Here is an 18,104-nt window from a genome sequence, read left to right on the forward strand (position 1 = left end):
AGGTCAGAGTAGGCCCCTCTGAAAAAGCTTTGTGGTGGTATCAGCGTTCTCTGGAATGCAGTGATTAGTATAAGAAGTGAATTCCTGGCACATACCTTAGGCCTGCTTCGGCAGGAGAAGGACGACAGACCAAGCTTGTCCAGGCAGGGAAGATGGATCATGTCTTACTTGCCTAAAGGGTTCGCAGAAGTTTATCAATTCTTGGCACAGCCGAACTGCCTAACCTGGGAAAGTCTGCCCAGATTTGAATGCCAGTTTAGTTAATGATTTAAAGGGGTACTCAGCTTTTTATTTTAAGAAGAAAATGTCTGGAAGATTTGGGTTTTATTCTTATCAAGGCCACTAAATTCTGTCCTCACTGTGAGCCCTGCTCCTTCACCTACCTCTGTAAGGTTAAAGACAGCCCTGCTCAGCCCTCCCCAGCTCCCTTGCTTGCCTAGCTTTCAGCATCAGGGATTTCAGTAGTTATCCTGACCGGTGCCCTCATCCCCTTGAATTTTCATTTGTTCCTATTTTCCTAATCCCCACCCTGAATACAATCCACTGTGTACTTTGTATTTCTTGTTCCTACCAGAGAATGTGGATGGAGAAAATTTAGAAATCGGATCTAAGCCAATGTAAACTAGTCCTAGCTGCGCTCTTAGCCTTAACAGGAAATTCTCTAATTTTTCAGTCAAGGTAGGTGTCTAGCTAGCGTACTGATTCCTGGCCCTTTTCTAAATCTTCCTCAGTCCCTCAAGCCCCATTCAAAATTCTGTATATCATTTTCCTAATTTAATAAAAGAAATAAAAATTATACAATATAAGCCCCCTCTTGCTCTGCAGAAAAATTACTTCAAGGACCTGAGGATCCCAGAGGTCATTGCTCAACGTATGGAACATTTGAAAAATGACATCACCCATCTCTTAGTTTCTAGGTCCTATTGCCCCATCTTCTGTTTCAGTGCTAAGTGAATCTGCCTTGCAAATGTGAGGCCATGCACTTATGCTAGATGCAGTCATTGTGGCTCTGCTCTCCGGGATCCTCAGCACCCCAACAGGACGTGTGACCCCTAGTAAGTACATATGTAAGCCCCAGTGAACACTACAACCAGCACGTGTGTGAGCACTACCACAAAATGTGTGCAACCCCCAGTTATTACAATAACAATAGCAACTAAAGGAAAGAAGGGGAAATATCTTATGTACCAGGGATAGATCAAGATGTTGGAGCACAGAATTTACATGCTGGAGCCCGGGTTTCAATCTCTGAGCACTACCAGGAATGAGCTAAAAGCACCATGCAGGAAGTGGCACCCGAGCACTGCCAGTGGAGACCCCTAAACCAAAACTCAGAACCAAACCTCAAACAAAAAGAAGTATCATCAGAAGATGCAACCTCTCCTTTTTCTCTGTCTTTTCAAAAAACAGGTTTGCTTTTCTCTGAGTCCTGGAGTTGACAAACTCTACCTGCTGCAAACAAGGCATTATACATGGCCCCTTCTATGTCCTACATCTCCTAATCTTAAAATAGGCGTCGCCCTTGCTCTTCACAACCTCAAAGCATTCCATTTCCTGATCATTTTTACTCATCCCCTCAGTCTCAGGTATCACTATTAAGCTCACCAGCCATTGCTCACCATTTTCAAGATTTCTTTTTGTAGGGCTGAAGAGATAGCACAGTGGGCAGGGAGCTTGCCTTGCACACAGCTGACCTGGGTTCAAACCCCAACATCCCATATGGTCTCCTGAGCACTGCCAGGAATGATCCCTGAGAGCAGAATCAGGAGTATCCCTTGAGCACCATCAGGTGTGGCCCGACCATTCTCCCCGCACCCCTAGTCCGTCAAAGATTTCTTTTTTTGGGGGGGCAATGAGAGCACATCCTGGGGTGTTCAGGTGTTATTCCTGGGTTATTCTTAGCTCTGTGCTCAGGAGAGACCCCTGGCAGTATTCAGGGGACCATATCTGCGGGGAATCAAGCCTGTCATGGCCGAGTACAAGGCAAGTGCCCTGTACTATCTCCCTAGCCCCATTCCAAGATTTTTGCCTGTTTGTTTTTGAGTCACACTTGACAGTGCCCAGGGTTTACTCCTGGCTCAGGCATCCCTATGGTGTACTTGGGGAAAGTCTGTGGTGGGTGCAGGAATTGAACCCAGGTCCTTTGAGGATACACTAAGCACTTTGAGCTATTTCACTGGCTCAAGATTTTTTAAAATAACAAAATATAATTAACTCAGCACTGATGTGCAGTACTTCTGAAAAAGACACTCTGAAAATCTTGTCATATTCTGCCATATCTGTTGCTCAGTCTTTTGTGTCCGCCTCAGCTTCCTAAATCTTCCTCTCAATCTTTACAGCAAATCACAGGTCTTAGATTAATCTATAACCCATGTTCTCAGCCTTTATTGCTAATAACCCAAATTATCAAAGAAAATTACAAAATTACATAGACAACTGACAACACCAATTTTGGTTTCTAACCTCAGTGGGATTTCAAATAGTAATAATAATTATACTTGCCCTTCTTTGGTTAATCCCATTTACTACTTTCCTTGGTAATAATTCTAATCCTGCGGCACTCTCAGTCCTTATGCTTTCATTCTCTATCTTCATTTCACCTCACCTTTCCCTTAAATTTCCCTCCTTTTCTTTCTTTCCTTTCTTCTTCTCTTCTGAAAACTGTGATACAGGTTCCTGTTTTGTTCTACTCCAATCCCGTCAGCAGCTTCATCCTGCTGTTACTCTCTTGTAAACTGCATCCTTTTCATCTTGTCATTTTCTTATTCAAGGCCTTCATCATCTTTGCCTGATCTCAGTCTGTTATCTCCTAAGTGGTATTCACTGACACTATTCACACTATTCTCATCTCTCTTTTTTTCTCATCTCTCTCTTTCATTCAACCCTCACAGGTTCATAGTGGGGCCTTTACTCAGGTAAGGGAATAGAAAGCTGGAAGGAAGGGAAATCAAAAAAAGAGAGATAGACCAAGTTGGAAGCCAAAACGGGATAATGAAGAGAAAATAAAGATACGTGCCATTTAACCCCCTCCTATGTCTTTTCAATTATTTTGGGTTTTTTTTGTTGTTGTTGTTTGTTTGTTTGTTTCTAAAGTATACGTAACAGTGTTCAAAGACTACTTCTGACTCAGTTTTCCAGGGTCACTGTTGGTGATGCTGCGGGGATTGTGGTGCCACGGTCTGAACATCGGCCTTCCACTTGGGCCTACCAGTCCTTTGACAATCTTCTTAACTTCCATCTCTTTAATTCTTAAACAAATCTATGTTGCTCATATTTGCATGTGGAACTGATTTGAATTTAAAGGACTGTTTCTACTTTAAGATGGGCAAGGTACACAGGAAGCCATCAAGTATTTGACTTACATGTTCACTTCACTCTTCATTCATTCATTTCTCACTTAACAAATATTTATTGAGCATCTATCAATAGGCACATAGGCACATGATAGGTGCTGGAGATGAATAGTGATCGAGACAGATACAATCTTGCCTCAAAAGCATATGTAGCTTTAAGACGACCACAGATGGGATTTACGACAAAAACTGCAGCAAAAGGACACGAGGGTGCACTTGGGAAGGTGGGAGGCACTGGCCCCTCCCTCCGCCGAGATGTGATCCCGGGGGCCACACACGTGTGCGGCCTCTCCGCAGCTGCACAAGCGTGAATCCAGACCCAGCAGAACCTCTTTCGGCATGGGCAACTCCTCGCAGAATGTCTCCAGCCTGAGAGCTAAGCCTCGGTCCCGTGGCCGCCCAGGAGGGGAAAGGTATTTCTCTCTCTCTCTCTCTCTGTCTCTCTCTCTGTCTCTCTCTCTGTCTCTCTCTCTCTCTCTCTCTCTCTGTCTCTGTCTCTCTCTCTCTCTCTCTCTCTCTCTCTCTCTCTCTCGCCTCTTTCTCTCAAGGGATGAAGGGCGCGGTGTCCGCCATATTAAGACGACCACAGATTGGGTTTTCAAGCCTGCAATGATCCAATATCTGGAAAAAAATCTCCCTGGACTTAGTGTTAAAATACAAAAATTCAAAACCTTATTTGTCTTCACAGTAGGTCTGAATCTAGTGGGGTACTCCTAACAACAATAGTTAGGTTTGTGTTGAAATATTGAATGTAACCAAAGTAAACAGAATGTAAAGTGAAATTTATCAGTTACAAGGTAGGGGGTTGGGGGGCGGGATGGGAGGTGTACTGTGTGGATTTTTTTTTTTTGGTGGTGGTATATGGGCACTGGTGAAGGGATGGTTGTTTCAGCATTGTATAACTGAGACCTAAGCCTGAAAGCATTGTAATCTTCCACACGGTGATTTAATAAAATAAAATTTTTATTTAAAAAAAAAGCATATGTAGCTTACAGGGAAAGCAGACAAAGCAAATAAAAGTATGAGAAGAGGTTTGACAGGAAAAAGTTATAAGGGTGCGCAGAAAGAACACCTCCAATCTTTGGGGATGTGACACTTGACCTGAAGCCAGAAGAATAGCCAGGTATATGGATAAAGGAAAGAAAGTCTTCTAGGAATGCCAGCAATTCCAGAGGCAACAGAGAAAACAGAGAGCACAAAATTGAAAGTAGAGGGGCAAATTGTGAGAGGTGATGGAGGAGAGGTGAATTGGGGACAGAACTTAACTTGCTGGGCAAGTTGAAAAGTTTAGACTTTATCCTAGAGGCAAAGGGAAGCTACAGATAGGCTTGAGCACTTGAGTGACCTGATAAGATTTATGATTTTGAAAGAACATGTGACAAGGTAATATGGGAAGCATTAAAGGAATGTACTCTCTCCACTACTCTCTCTGGCTGTTGGTTTATGACTTGACCTTATCTCGCCATAACAAACACACACCACTGCCACCATCACCACAATCACCACTACTATTTGACAATTTTGTCAGTGGAGTGGAAGGTCCATTGGCCATTGTGGTTAGAGCCTGCCACCATTATTGAATCAAACACAAAGGGACCTGCATTTTTTTTTATTGAATCACCATGTGGAAAGTTACAAAGCATTCAGGCTTAAGTCTCAGTTATACAATGATCGAACACCCATCCCTTCACCAGTGCACATAATCCACCACCCAGAACCCCAGTATACCTCCCCTCCCACCCACCCCCTGCCCCCCGCCTGTGTAGCTGATAATTTTCACTTTACTGTCTCTTTACTTTGATTACATTCAATATTTCCACAAAAAAACTCACTATTATTGTTTGGAGTTCCCCCCCCCCCCCAAATCAGACCTGCTGAAAAGGAAGCATTTGATAATTTGTTTTCCATTGCTGAGAATGAAGAGATAAGAGGTTTTGAATTTCTGTATTTTAGTAACTAAGTCCAGGGAAATTTCTGCCAGAAATTGCATCATTGCAAGCTCATACCTCTCTTTAATGGTCCTTATAAGATGGTGGTCACCACACCTTCCTCCTCCGCCCCCCCACCCCCAAAAGAAAAAGCTGAGAGAGAAAATCCTTTCCCCTCCTGGGGCGGCATGGGGCTGTGGCTTAGTTCACAGTCTAGAGACATTTCTGCAAGAAGCTGCTGGTACCAAAAGTAGTTTAGCTGGCCTCCGGGATCATGGTAATCCAGCAATCAGGACCTGCATTTTAATTCTGAGATTAGACCAGTAGAATGGTGGGATTCACATTAATGTGTCAGTGTGAATTGAGAAGTAATGTTCTGGATAAAACAGGAGAGAGGTGGTCTTGGATTGTTCACTGCAGTTGTGGGTGTTTTTGTGAGACAATAAGCTACAGGGGACCTGATGGTATTTTTCCCCATCCTACCCCTGCCGTCAGGGCTGGAGCAATAGCACAGCAGTAAGGCATTCACCTTTCACGTGGCCGACCTGTGTTCGATTCCTCTGCCTCTCTTGGAAAGCCCGGCAAGCTACCGAGAGTATCACGCCCACATGGCAGAGCCTGGCAAGCTACCCATGGCATATTGGATATGCCAAAAACAGTAACAATAAGTCTCACAATGAGAGATGTTACTGGTGCCCGCTCGAACAAATCGATGAGGATGACAGTGACCCCTGCAGTCAGAAAGAACAGGATCTCAGAACTCAGAGGGCACAATGGAACCTGTCTGGGCTGAGAGGAAAGGCAACAATGACCTTTGCAGCTTATGTCAGCATTAGGACTAGCCCTGATGAGACTTAATGAAGAGCTCTTACTTCATCAGTCAGCCACACATGATCCATCCCCCTCTTCTTTGCTTCTCTTGGAGTGTCAACCCAAGGAGATATAAATGCTAAGAGGCATAAAGGAAGATCTGTAATTGAATTCTGAACAGAAATACTAATGTAGTCTCAGTTGACAGAAAAATCACTGAATTCACTTGATAGAATCTAGATTAAGTTGTATGCTAGGAAGCACAGATCCACATATTAAGCTGATTCCCTGAAAACTGTTGTACTTTTTGCATTCCTGAGTGCCCAGGCACTCATGTATCTGTGGGGTGAGAGGAAGAATGGAATCAGGGAATCCAGAGATTTGGGTAAGTTTGGTGATGGCAGAGAGGAAGAAAATAGGTAAAAGGAAAAAAAAAACTAATAGTTTATGATGATGCAAATATACTGAGAGATGATGAAAAAATGGTTGGGGATGATACACAAAGTACTGGTTGTGTCAGCGAATCCATGTTAGTGCTTGCCAATCATCAAGGAGGGTTGAGGAGGAGTGTGTACAGTTTTGTTTTTGTTTGTTTTGTTTCATTTTGTTTCTTTTTGGGTCACACCCATCGATGCACAAGGATTGCTCCTGGCTTTTGCACTCAGGAATTACTCCTGGTGGTGCTCAGGGGACCATATGGGATGCTGGGAATTGAACCTGGGTCAGCCGCGTGCAAGGCAAATGCTCTACCCTCTGTACTATCGCTCCAGCTCTGAGTGTGTACAATTTTGAAGGGGAAGTGTTCCAAGTTTTTTCTGTTTGAGTTTAAGAAGCCATGAAACATATGGTGGAGTTGGCTAAAGGTTGCTCTCTGAAGTTGAAATTCAAGAGAAAGGTCTAGCCTACAGAAAGATATCAGGGAGCATGTAGACATTGTTATAGATGTTCAAGAAAGCAAAGGAAGGATGTGTGAAATGACTTAAAAGATCAAATAAAGAGAGAACGTAAAAGTGTCCTTTGAACTTAGTTGGCAATTTTTTATTTTTTATTTTTTTTGCTTTTTGTGTCAAACCTGGCGATGCACAGGGATTACTTCTGGCTCTGCACTCAGGAATTACTCATAGCAGTGCTCAGGGAACCATATGGAATGCTGGGAATTAAACCCGGGTTGGCCGCATGCAAGGCAAATGCCCTACCTGCTGTGCTATTGCTCCAATCCCTAGTTGGCAATTTTTGGTGGTTACCAAAAAGAACCACCAGAAGGGCTCCAGCTTCCCTCCCCACCCCAAGCAGAGCTCCTGGCGGCCTAAGACCACTGGAACCTAGCTGCAGCCATGCTGGAGGCCCCTCTCTACACGTTCGGACAGGCCTCATGCATGAAGGTACCGGCAGAGGTATCCAGGTGTGTGTAATCCCATCAAAGGTCAACATCCTGAGACTTAAAAGCAAGCTCTTATATCTTTAGCCTACCTCTCCCTCTAGGAGAAACTGGCAATCTTCTGAGAGTTTCCTGCCCCCCATGGGACAGCCTTGCAAGATCCCCATGGTGTATTCATATGCAAAATCCAGTAACAAGCTGGATCTCATTCCCCTGACCCTGAAGAGCTCCCAGTGCAACATCTTTAGGAGGGCCAAGTCGAAACAGACTTCTAAGATCTCAGGGAAAGGACGAAATGAGATGTTACTGAGCCTGCCCGAGAAATCGGTGATAAACGGGATATTGTGTGATTGTGACCAAAAAGAAATTTCAAGGTTAAAATAATGGACAAAGATCTTAGTAAGTTTATAGAATGACCTGACCTGGGAACCTGAGATGCTAATCATATACCTTTTGTTTTCTCCTCTTTAAAAAAAATTATTTTAATAAGGTTGTTCACATTAATTGATTACATTCAAGATTTTGACATCTACCCCCCACCATTACACATTCCCACCACCATTACTTCGAATTTTCCCACCACCATTCAAGCCTGCCAGCCAGGGGTAGATGCTAGATAATTTATTTCCTATTGCTTAATATGATTATCAGGAAAGATCGCTCAGCCTCAAAAGTGGTCATGCACTTCTGGAATTCTAAACTTGTAAATGGTTGGGGTCCAGAGACATCTCTGTAGGGAGCTAATCTATTTTGAGATTCATTTGGGAGTCTCTGGATCAAGGCCTTTGATGTGCTGAGATGGCGCCCAGGGGCATATGGAGAGCATGACAGCCAGGAAACTAAGTTTCCTGGAGAGGAGACAGGAAGGGCCCGCCTCTCTCCGCTGCTGCCATGTGGCCTGGAGTCTGGGTCCCTGAGCCCATGAACCTGGATTTTGCATCTGGAAGCTCGTGGCCATTGGGGTTTTATTTACAGCAGGCAGAGAGGGTACACCCGCTTCATCTGAGGTGCCTGGTGGAATTGGCTTGGTACAGGGTCTGAAGAGATCCCCGGCAAGCTGCTGTCTTTCGGGATTCACTGCTGTGTCTTTGGATCAAGGTCGTTGATCTGTTTTCTCCCCTTGATAACTGGAAAATAGGATAAAATTATGGAGAATTAAAAGGGTAGAAAGAGCAAGCATGGGAATTGGGAGAGGAGGATTCTTGAAATAGCCCCTCTGAAAAGTGAAAAGAAAGAACAATCAGCTCAGAAGAATGTGGTAGGATTCCTAGCATCACTGAGGTCCCACTTGAGGTTATTGAGCACAAAGTTCAGGCAGACCCTTGGGACAGAAGCAATAGTATAGGTTGAGTACAGCAATAGCAGGTAGAGCTCTTGCCTTGCATATGGCCAACCCGGGTTTGACTCCCATCACCATATACGGTTCCCCATGCAACACCAAAAGTAATTCCTGAGTGTAGAGCCAGAAATAAGCCCTGAGTACAGCTGAGTGTGGCCTCCAAACAAACAAACAAACAAACAAAGTAAGTTCAGACTGCCCTTATCTGAGAATCTATTTCTTTAACAGTGTCTGGCTTTCCAGGTGAAAGGTTGGTCAAGTTAATTAGATAATTACTTTTATGGTACATGTTCCAAGTTTTGCTAGCACATAAAAGAGAAGAATAATGGGGCAATGAAGTTGAGCATGGGACAGAGGCTAATGTTATAATGAATGTTATGACTTCTACCTAGGTAGAGAAGAAAATGGAGAGAGCAAACAATGAAAAATAAGAAAGAAGAAAGCAGGGCTGGAGCGAGAGCATAGCGGAGAGGGCGTTTGCCTTGCACGAGGCCAACCCGGGTTCGAATCCCAGCATCCCATATGGTCCCCTGAGCACCACCAGGAGTAATTTCTGAGTACAGAGCCAGGAGTAACCCCTGTGCATTGCCAGGTGTGATCCAAAAAGAAAGAAAGAAAAAAAAAAGCAACTATAGGAGCTAATATGCTTGGAAAACTGAGAGCAATAACAACCAAATGAGAAAAACTGCAGAAATCCAAAGGTGGGTTCAGAAAAATTGTAGTTTTCTTCGATTTTCTTTTTCTTTTAATTATTGGACCACACCCAGTGATGTTTAAGGATTACTCCCAGTTCATTATTGGGGTTCACTGCCAGAAGTGCTTTGGGGATCACTACTATCAGGGATGAATTTGGGCCTCTTGCATGCAAAGCTTGTGCTACTGCCTCTCTGATCCCAAGAACTGTGGATTCTTGATGATAAAATGTGAGGGTGTCATGGGACTAAGTGATTAAAATAGAATGGAGAAGCTAATTGGAGATGGAGATTTATAGGAACCAAGAGTTAAAGTTTTTTTCCATGAATATACTAAGTGGTCCAGACAAATTTGGCAAAATTTGAAATATAAAGGGATAACTGTGTGCCCATTGCAATAGCAATATCAATATCAATGCAATATCAATTAAATGTGCCCATTGCAATATCAATCAAACAATCCTGGGCATGAGCAGGCAGTCAGCAGAGGAAGGCTGGAGCAGTGAGTATGATAAAGGACTATGTGGCCTTTGACTCAGAGGGCAGAGAAGTGAGAACCACAGACGTGGTAGCTTGTGATGGAAGGGTGCTGAGAACACTTGTGTGCTTGATAGGAAAGTCTGGATGTTGGGGGCTAGAAAGCAAAAGATGAACCTGGAGGCATCTGGGTCCTTGAAGATGAAGAGGTTCCTGAGGTCACAGAGGAAAGGTTTAGAAGGAAAGGACACAAGGAACAATGAGAGTTCCTAACAGCACTTTGCTGGGCATACATGAAAGACATAGGAGTTGGAAGTGATGGTGAGTATGAAAGTTGCATTGATAAAAAATGTTGAATCTCCTATGAAGTTGGGCTTTTCAGGATTCAGTTCCACCACAGGTATGCCATACTTCCAAAACTCTCTTCCAAAAAGAGAGTTAAATCTTTACTCCAGGACAAGGATTAGAGCAGAGGAATGCTTGACTGCAGCTCTTAATCATGTGGAGTGGAATGACTCTTAAGACACTGGCAAGAAGCCAAAGGGCTGGGAAGAAAGAATGAACCTTAGGATAATCAGGGATGAACTGTGACACTGATTGTGGAGCATGGAGCGTGTGTGTGTGTGGGGGGGGGGGGGAGTGGCGGTGGTGGTAGTGGTGGTGGTGTGTGTGTGTGTGTGTGTGTGTGTGTGTGTGTGTGTGTGTGTGTAGACACTGTCATGCTAATGACTGGGGCATACACATAAACCATACATATAAGCCAGCTCCCTGAAGCTTAACTCAATGCCCCTCTGCCTAATTATTTCAGGGCTGAGTTTCGTCTTTAAACTTAGAGTCCAGGGGAAAGCATTCAGTAACTCTATCACTGTATCACTGTCATCCCTTTGCTCATTGATTTGCTCAAGCCGGCACCAGTAATGTCTCCATTTTAAGACTTGCTGTTACTGTTTTTGACATATAGAATATGCCACGGGTAACTTGCCAGGCTCTGTTGTGTGGGCAAGATACTCTCGGTAGCTTGCTGGGCTCTCTGAGAGGGATGGAGGAATCGAACTTGGGTCGGCTGCATGCAAGGCGAATGCCTTACCCACTGTGCTATCACTCCAGCCAGAGCCTGGCAAGCTACCTGTGGCATATTTGAAATGCCAAAAACAGTAACAACAAGTCTCACAATGGAGATGTTACTGGTGCCTGCTCAAGCAAATCGATGAACAACAGGACAACAGTAACTCTAAATGCCAGAAATTACTGGAAAAGGCAAATAGTCTGACTCACCATGGAATTAGCTAATTTCAACTTAAGGAACATAAAAAGGCACTCCTTCAAGGAAAGATGTGGTGTTCAAAATGATATCCTGAAATATTTGCTTTCATGAGGGAAAAAAAGCAGAGATAAAATTTTTAAAAGACTCTAATACATTCCAAATGGATTTTTTTCTTATAATGGACGACATCCACTTGGCCTCAGGTTGGCTTATTTTTATATGTTTTTTTCATTTCTCATGCTGACTTTTGTTATGGCCAGTGTTTTTTGTTTAAAAGGCAAGATGTATTTTAAGCTTCTAGCCCATTGGCAGCACATGAACAGGTCAGTGGTTTTTTTTTTTTTTTTTGCATGACTCCTGATTCCTTGAGTTGGCACAAATAGATGAATATTCTCCATATCAGTAGATTTAGCTGAGAACCTCTTGCTTGTTGGCCGTAAGTTACTGCTTAATGAAGAGTTTTAATGAAACTATGGAGAGTGAAGTTTTACAATTACTTATTGGGATTTTGATGCAAAATATATAGGACTTCTCAGATTGTCAGATTCCTTTTGTTTTACATTGTTAATTCAGCCCTAAGTTGCATGCTTTTCATGGCGTGTGAAAGCTTCAAAGGAATTTCTAGAGCCTCTGGATAGTATCTGTGACATGGTGATGACTTTACATCAAGTTCAAACAGTGGTTGACTAAAGGAGCAGTAAACGACATCATTATATATATTATGTGCCTTACATGATCCCAACATACATAGAAAACCAGGTGGCGTTGATGGTACCAGATGCCTGTTGTAATGATATACTTGACCATGCTTTGAAGCTGGGTGTACGAGTTTGGAACACTGATAGTATTATCTATAAGACATAAGAAACGCAACTAGGTGCTAAGTGGTCAGTTTACTCACTCACAATCAGTTTGTCACTAATTTCTCAACTCTCTAAAATAATTAAAAAGAAGTGTCGAGCCTCATACTTTACTTTTAAAAGGAAGCTGAATAGAACTGGCTGTTCATTGCTTTCGAAACCTGCTGACTCCATGGTTTTCAAACATTTTTTCATCTGTGCTGCCATCTAGAGAGGAAAACGAGAAACACAAAAATAAACTCGAAGTCCCAAGATGGAGTTAGGGGAAATGGCTCCTGTGTGTTGGTTTATCACCAGTGAGATGTGTTGGCTATGATTTTATGTGCCCTTTTCCCACTGTGGTTGTACAAAACTGGACTCACTCTGCCTATCCACTTTTGAAATGACATTGCAGACATTACTAGGAAGCCATTTCCTGGATTCAAATTGATCTCTTCTTAAATATATGTGATTCAATTCTGTTAATAACTTCTTGGTAACTCCAACATAGTATCATCTTTCCACACTGAAAACATTGCTAAAAATACGACTCTCTTGGGTGGTGAGATAGCACAGGCAGTAAGGCACTTGCCTTGCATGTGGCTGCATAGTTGTGGTCCTGGTTTGACCACATAGAGCCCCTGAGCACTGCCAGGGATCAATCCTGAGCACAGAGCCAGAAGCAATTCCTGAAAACCACCAGGTGTGGCCAACCTCCACTCCTCCCCCATCCAAAACAAAAACAAAAACAAAAAACCTTTACATTCTCAGTATTGCAGAATTTGAACATAAAAGGGTGGTATGGTGGTGGTGGTGGAGTGTGTGTGTGTGTGTGTGTGTGTGTGTGTGTGTGTGTGTGTGTGTGCAAGAAGTCCTTTGAATATAAGAGGGCAGTTTCTGTGTGTTGCATAGAATATGCTAGTTCTATAGAATGTTCTAGGCAAAATGAAGTGATAGTCAAATACATTTTGGAAATACCTGGTAGAATAATTTCAAACAATTTTCTTTATTGAAGACAGAACTTGTGTTAGTCTTTAGTTTACTGAAGTACACAATGAACTTTAAGATAGCAACATAATGGATAAGCTCACACAAACTTATTTGACCTTGAAATCCTGGGTCTTTCCTAGAACTACTGCTGTGTGTGATGTTTAGAGAATAATACAAGAGAGCAAGAAGCTAGTCTGCTGTGTGCCCACCATCTGAAAACACAACAGTCCCTGCCCCCCCGTTATATTCTTTCTTTTTGTGTCTACATATTTTTGAAGTTTAGTTTAGGCTTGGTGAGAGATTTGGGAATTTAAATACATCGACTCCCCTCCACCCCAACAATAATGCCATAGGAGTAAAATTTGTTTAATTTCCACTTCCAGGTTAAAAAAAATAAATCTACTTATTACTTGGGCTGGATCCTCTCTCTCAGCTTACATATCAAATAGCACACCACAAGACATTCTTTTCTCTCAGTATGCCTTTAGCTTGCTTTAGCTCCATGTAAGGTGCTGTTGGATGGAACAACAGAGCTAAGTAGAGCATGACCCTTGATTTTGTCAAACCATGAAATAGGTGGAGTGATAAATTTATGCACATTTACAAAGGATCCTCTTTATATATATAAATAATGGCTGAATCAGATTAATTAAAACTAATATAACAGAACTTTGTAAAGCAAGCCTGTGCTCACTTATGGAGAAGAACAGACTTAAAGAAAGATTTATTTATTTATCTATTTATTTTGGCTACACCAAGGCTTACTCCTGGCTTTAAGCTCAGGGATCACTCCAGTCAGGATCTGGGGGACCATATTGGGTGGTGAGGATTGAACCCAGGTCAGTCATGAGCAAGGTAAACACCCTACTCACTATACTCTCTCTCTCTCTGGTCCTGAAATGCTCTCTTGTAAGTAGCACCATTATCAAAATATTTCACCCTATTAAAAAATTCTTCCGCCCCTCTCGGAGAGCCCGGCAAGCTACTGAGAGTATCTCGCCCACACGGCAGAGCCTGACAAGCTACCCGTGGTGTATTCGATATGCCAAAAAACAGTAACAAGTCTCACGATGGAGACATTACTGGTGCCATTCGAGCAAATCGATGAGCAACGGGATGACAGTGAAAGTGATAGTGATTAAAAAATTAAAATGTCAGGGGCTGGAACAATAGCACAGAGGTAGGGCATTTACCTTGCATGTGGTTGACTCGGGTTCGATTCCCAGCATCCCATATGGTCCCCTGAGCACCGCCAGAAGTAATTCCTGAGTGCAGAGCCAGGACTAACCCCTGTGCATTGCCAGGTGTGACCCAAAAAGAAAAAAAATTAAAATGTCAATAGCCATGGTATATATATTAAATCACTGTGAATTACAAAGTTATATGCCTTGAGTTTTAGGTATATAACGTTCCAACACCAATCTCTTCACCGGTGTCCTCTACTTTTACCAATGTCCCCAGTTACCCTCTCTTCACCCTCCAGCCTCTTGTCCTAGTGTTCCCTTCCCTAACTTATCCCTCCCCAACTGCCCCCATGGCAGCTTCCTTCTGAGGACCAGTTTTCCTGCATTTCATTTCTGTTGCCTTTGCATGAATATTTTTTTCTTAATTAATTCTAGAAAATGACATTCTTGGTGAAACTAAGTGAGGGATATTTACACTTCTGTTTTAATAATTTTTCTGCACTTTAAGAAAAATAACATATAATTCATGCTTATGACTCAAGAAGTAATGCTTGGGTATAAATAAAGATAATGATAAAACATTATCCCTCATAAAGGCTGCATATTAATTTCATTTTATGGAAGCAATGGGCTCGGAAAAGTCAATTCATATTTTTAATAGCTTGTAAATAGTGGGGATGGGATTCAAATCCAGTCCCGCCTGGCTCTAAATACTTGTTATTTATTTTCTTTATGGAGGGGGTGGTTAGTATTATAACATATACAAATGTGTTATATTCTCTGTTTTCTACAACCTAAAATTATGACATACTAAAGTGAAATAGGAAAATGTTTTCCTTAAATTTAGAGGATTATATACACATATGTAGGACTCTGGAGGCTTTATGAAAGTTGTGGGAACATATCTATTCTCTTAAGCATATCAAACCTATTGCCTACCACATGGATTCTCAATAAAGATTTGCTTAGGGACCAGAGAAATAGTGCAGGGACCTTGCACACTGCCAACTGTGGTTTACCACATGATTTCCAGAGCATTGCTCGGTGTGACCCTGGCACTGAGGTCCTAGCAGCACTGCATCTTTGGGCCCCTTGAACTTCCTGTTCTGTTGGCCGAGAATCCCTGGATATTCTGACCGTTACTTAGGAGACCCTACACCAGAAAAGATTTGCTCAACAAAGCACACGAATGATAATGTGTAGGATTCGGTGGTGGGCACCTTCGACAATCGTGGTGGTGATGCTTTTATTATGCTTTTGTTAGTATTATTTTAGTTTTGGGGGGCCACCCTGAACGTGTTCAAGTGTTATTCCTAGTTTGCTTCTGCCCAATGTGTGTGTGTGTGCATGTAAGCCTGTGGGAGGGAGGGGGCTTGGGGGTGTGGGTAACATGGGATTCCAGTGTATTGCAAACCATAATGCCCAAAAGTAGAGAGAGAGTGAGTATGGGGGAAATTTTCTGCCATGGAGGCAGTGGGAGGATAAGAAGGGGGGGGTATACTGGGGAGATTGGTAGTGAGAATGTGCAGTGGTGGAGGGATGGGTGTCTGATCATTGTGTGATTGTAACACAAACATGAAAACTTGTAACTATATCTCACGGTGATTCAACAAAGTAAAAAAAAAAATAATAATAATTAAAAAAACCATCTGATGCCAGGGATTGAACTCAGATCTCCTGTAAGCACAGGGATGTATGGATGTATTCTGGCCCTTGTACTAACTCCCCAGCCCCCTAGTGGTATTTTTTGGTAAGACAACCGTCAAGAATCTAAAAGAGTGGAAAGATAAAGATGAATTGTAGGTTACTTGAAAGTTGAGTCTTAATCTCTTTATGAAATTATTTCTAAAGCAAATATATTTCCCAGTCAAATCTTAACAATGAATTGATACCTTGCATATCAATTTTTGGAAGACCAAGAACCTTCTCCAGTGCAATTATTTGGTAATCTCAAACTCATTCCTTGAAAACAGATAAAAGAAGTGACTCGAAAAATTAGACTCAAAGACAAAGACGCGTATTTTCTAGCATCCTGTTTCATAACAACTTGAGAAAGAACGAGGAATAAAGAAAGGATATGGGAAAGAAAGAAAATTAAGCTAGAATTTTTACCTTGAGTTGGCAACGTGAACTCAGCCAATTGTGTCTCCTTTTTGTTCCTCAGTTTCCTTATACGGAAGTCAGAGATGATGACTTGGTTCCTCTCAAGGCCGCTCCAGATTCCAAAGCCTGTGGAAGAGAATGGACTTGCTTTTGGTATTCAAAAAAAAAAAAAAAATCACATGCTGTTTGTGTCCACTAGGGGGTATTGTAGTACTAATGCAGTCGTCACCGTGTTCCAATTTATCTCAATCTGTTCATTTCCACTCCATCCCTTCCTTTCCCCCGCCCCCCCTCCCCCCATTGGCTCCCCTGAAAAGAGAAGCCAATTCAGGGGAAAAGTTTTGGTGGGGGCAGGAGGGTGCGGGCAGTAGGACACGAAGTCACTTGGGGGACCAGGAGGTATTGGGATCAGACCTGGGATTTCCACATAGAAAGCAGGTGCTCCAGCCAAGTGAATCATCAGCCAGGTGCCGAAAGACATTGCTTAAACTTTCAAAGTCAAATAATACCAAAACCATATAAAATTTAATTTAGCAAAGGGATCTGGATAAAATTAGGAGGAATTTAAACTCAACAAGTCGTCTAGCTTATCTGGAATTCTGGAATCCTAGGACCGTTTGCATGGTAAGGTTATGAGATGTTATAATTTTTCTTGTATCAAAAGAAGAATCTTGAAACTGTTCTAAAGGAAAATAAATATCTAACATCAAAACTATAAACTTGAACATGTGCAAAATTTCTGCAAAACAATTATGTAATAAAGGCTTTCTTCCTAAGATGTTCAGAAAAACACCGTCGAGGTGTTTAGAATAGAACTCACCAAGAAAAGCCACTTGGGCATGTGGATTCTTTTGAACTGAGGTCAACAGAGTTACAGCTGACTTACAAGAAACTTAACACTCCCTTAACTAACTGAAAGAATGAAAAGTGTGTGTGTGTGTGTGTGTGTGTGTGTGTGTGTGTGTGTGTTCATTGGGGAGATCTATCTCTATGGCTCTATGGTAGGGGAAATGTCTGTGCTTCAATTGTGTAAAAAGCTACCCTTACCTTTTCCCAGTCAGGTGAGCCCTTCCTCTCTTTTTGAAGTCACAATTCCCCATTCAATTCCTCAGTTCAAGATATTTACGCCTCTTTGCTTCACTGACATTGGAATCCACATGTCTATATAGATTACCTGTAGGTATTGGATTAAGTTAGTGTCTTCCTCCTATTAATCTGTCTGGTGTTGATTAGACTATTTGTCCAGCTCAAGAACTACTTGGAATGCAAGGGGACCATGTCTTTCTTCCCTGAAAGAGGAGTTAGGGGCTGGGGAGATAGCTCAAAGGGTTAGTGTGCCTGCTTTGCATGCAGGAGGCCATGGGTCTCCTGTCCCACAAGTCCCTCAGCACTATCTGATATGGTCTAAAACCAAAGCATTTTATCTATTTAACTTAGATAAAAACTGAGATATGCCATGTTGTGGAATAAGAAGACAACATGGGGGCTGGAGCAATAGCGCAGCGGGTGGGGCGTTTGCCTTGCACACGGCCGACCCGGGTTCGAATTCCAGCATCCCATATGGTCCCCTGAGCACCGCCACAAGTAATTCCTGAGTGCAGAGCCAGGAGTAACCCCTGTGCATTGCTGGGTGTGACCCAAAAAGAAAGAAAGAAAAAAAAATAGACAAAATGGTGAGATTTTCTAATGATTTCCCTTATTTTCATAAATCTTATACAATGCCAATCAAAATTACATTGGCATATTC

The 18,104-nt window shown here is 42.4% G+C and overlaps 1 long non-coding RNA gene across 1 annotated transcript in view; it reads right to left on the reverse strand.

Annotated features, from left to right (window-relative positions):
* Positions 1–5,196: 5,196 nt before the first annotated feature.
* LOC129399685 (uncharacterized) overlaps positions 5,197–18,104 on the reverse strand; it is a 63,619-nt gene continuing 50,711 nt past the window's right edge. Inside the window, exons 2-5 of the long non-coding RNA XR_008627259.1 lie at positions 16,367–16,483; positions 14,264–14,360; positions 12,211–12,308; positions 5,197–8,596 (exon numbers count right to left, since the gene is read on the reverse strand). This is a non-coding gene — a long non-coding RNA (uncharacterized LOC129399685). The remainder of the gene's footprint in view (positions 8,597–12,210; positions 12,309–14,263; positions 14,361–16,366; positions 16,484–18,104) is intronic.

This window comes from Sorex araneus, chromosome X (assembly GCF_027595985.1).
Source record: "Sorex araneus isolate mSorAra2 chromosome X, mSorAra2.pri, whole genome shotgun sequence".
In the NCBI taxonomy this organism is placed as follows: Eukaryota; Metazoa; Chordata; class Mammalia; order Eulipotyphla; family Soricidae; genus Sorex; species Sorex araneus.